Below are 2,864 nucleotides of genomic sequence, written 5' to 3'. Positions count from 1 at the left end.
ATGATATTTATTTCTAGAGTATTTTAAACATAGATATTACATTGCATTCATTTCTAATATGAAGCTAAACAACACATAATAGACAACTTATTATATGATTTGTACTATAAATTAATGATTAGTGCATTAAAAATACACTAGTAGGGGTTCCATAACAATAAATAACGGACCACACTCAAACTAAAGCATTTTTCTTTGTAACTAGAAATCACAGTATTCATTATATCGACGGCCATTGCATTCACGTAACTATTGGTGATCAGGCTCAAAATAACATGTAATATATATAACCTTAAATTTAACATGTTCTAGATATGAACTTTTCTGCTCCAAACCAGTTATTATGTCCCCTTAATCTGGCTCAATCGCACCGATTCAACACCTGTTTACATGCATGTGTGCAGTCATATATGTGTGCAATCGGGCAGAACATGTTCGACTGCCGACGGTGACCTATATAAATAGAAGTCGCTGTTGACAGACATACGTGAAAACCCCCTTCACAGATTTGTAAGTACGTGTGTTTGTTAAACTGCTATTGTTTTGTTTGTAAGATAAGATTGTTAATCAGTAAATGACGGAATCACCCTGCCTAGAATCAAGGTATTCGTACATGTAGATTCATCCATACTCTCAGTCATTGTCAGGTAGCCCAAGTTATTCACCTGGCAATCAAGTTGATTCTTGCTGTGCTGACAATCTATCGATCAATGTGGTTCTTGCTGTGTTGACTATTGATCAGGGTGGGTCGGGTTGTCTATCAAAGTTTAAAATGAAAACTGCACAGCAATAAAGCAAACCCAACAAACACTCTTACTTTTTCTCCAGAAATAGACATCAAACACACACACACCCCTCTACTCCCTCATTTTTTATTGTTCATTTCCACTCCCGTTTTAACTATTATGCGAACACATGTTGATAACTAACGTGTGCTTTCCTAAGGAAATAAAACAAAAACGGAACATTACCCTTATATACACAATAGAGCAGGACAAAAATAGATTGAGGCAGAATATCGAGATTTTCTGAAATTCATAATTCATGACACCTTAGCTTAAAATCGTCAAAGTTGGTCTTAGCATAATATGTATATTTAGAAGATAACGTTTAGAGTCGGCAGTACGTATAATCCTGCTAGGATTTTGTATCAGCTGTGTTCTTTTGGTATCGAAACATTATATCATATATATAGTCATCACGGTGTGAGCAAACGACCGGAGGGAATCCCAAAATGGTTTTAATCCTTTAAAGCCGAAATATAAACCATATTGATTAAGTGATGTAGCATGTATAAATGAAAAGATAATTCACTGCATAATATTTCACATCTTTAAAACCTGTCTTAGCGTGCACGTGAAATTCCAATACTGCATACAGGTTTTACCAAAACATTCTGATTGACGTAATCAATTCCATAACTTAATAATAATAATAAATGAAAATAATATCTTAAAGTATCATCATTGTTTGATTTGACTAACATCGGTAATTTGAAGAAGAAAAAACGTAAACATGGACCCCGTTTAGCGTCGTCATTTAAAAATCGAGCTGTGATCAGCCATAAGTTAAAATAGACAAAAAGTCCTAAATTGTAATATTACCCGTAAAAATTCACAGACAGGAAATTGACATTTATTAATTGTTTTCAGACTGGTTATAAACTTGTATTAACTATAACAAACATATTAGGAACATTTATTATTGGTTCGGGTGCTTATCACAGACCGCATTAAAGTCATTTTGGTCTCTGTGGAATATAACATATAGATAGACATAGGAACATATTTTTTTATTTACTGTTTCAGACTGGTCATACACCCGTATTTATTATCACAGACAGGCTATGTATCTTTAATTATATTGTTTCAGATAAAATTGTTTTAACTATCACAGATATTAAAGAACATACTTATGTATTTGTAATTCTATGTTCTATCAATATACTGTAATGTAAGGAACATTAATTCATTGTTTCAAACTGGTTATAAACTTGTATTTACTTATACTTTTACAGACAAGAAGTAATATTTCATTATTTGATACATATGTATACAGATTAGTGATGTTTCATCATCAGGTGCATGTTCTTTAAAGTCTTTGAGATATTTATCACTAGATATATTTTGTAGAGATACAATTGTATTTTGTGACCTAAAAGGCATTTCACACAAGCCAGATACATGGTAACACTTACAGCATGCACTTTATTACCATTCAAATACAAGATATCATGTTAAAACAGATATTTATATAATGAGAAAATAAATAAATAAAACTATTTTCCATTCAACCGCCTCCCCCCCCCCAACAATAGCAATATAAGAACCTCTCCGTAGTAAGTAATTGCATGTGTTATATCAGCTGTCTGTGATAGTAAATAAATGTGTAATACATGTCTGTGATAGTAAATACATTGTACATATGTAATACCTGTCTGTAGTAGTAATAACATGTGTAATACCTGTCTCCCTAATGGAGCCCACCCCATCCCTGAGGACTTACTCCTTCAGTAATAACATGGAAATTGTTGAGATCACCAAGCTAATATTTCCTGTATGGTAAGAGGTAATCAACAACTTTTAATGAAAAATATTATTCCAGGTGAGCTATTAATAATGTGCCTGTGCTTCTTGTTCTTGAGATGCCACAATAAGGGAACATAATTGGGAAACTCCAGCACAAGCAAACATGTTATATTTCCTGTGCATGCAGTCAATATGAACCAATCAGACAACTATTATATAGATGAGGTACCTTACCTACAGAGAATATGGACCTTACATATACCTCATGTATATGTGCATGCATACAAGATGTACTTGATGTATAGGTGTAATCTGATGTATAGAAGGTATATATAT

The 2,864-nt window shown here is 32.9% G+C and overlaps 1 protein-coding gene across 2 annotated transcripts in view; it reads left to right on the top strand.

Moving 5' to 3' along the window:
• The first annotated feature begins 420 nt into the window (after positions 1-420).
• The window catches only part of LOC110442670, a 16,187-nt gene continuing 13,743 nt past the window's right edge, over positions 421-2,864 (top strand). Inside the window, exon 1 of one of the 2 annotated variants that reach the window (XM_021486383.1) lies at positions 421-510. The gene's annotated coding sequence lies outside the window, so the exon portion shown is untranslated. Of the gene's footprint in view, positions 515-2,864 lie in introns of both variants that reach the window. The other variant, XM_021486384.1, reaches the window with a different exon arrangement.

Source organism: Mizuhopecten yessoensis, unplaced genomic scaffold (genome assembly GCF_002113885.1).
Source record: "Mizuhopecten yessoensis strain PY_sf001 unplaced genomic scaffold, ASM211388v2 scaffold716289, whole genome shotgun sequence".
NCBI classification, from domain to species: Eukaryota; Metazoa; Mollusca; class Bivalvia; order Pectinida; family Pectinidae; genus Mizuhopecten; species Mizuhopecten yessoensis.
The sequence above is the reverse complement of the archived record's forward strand: the minus strand, read 5'-3'. Positions and strand labels throughout refer to the sequence as shown.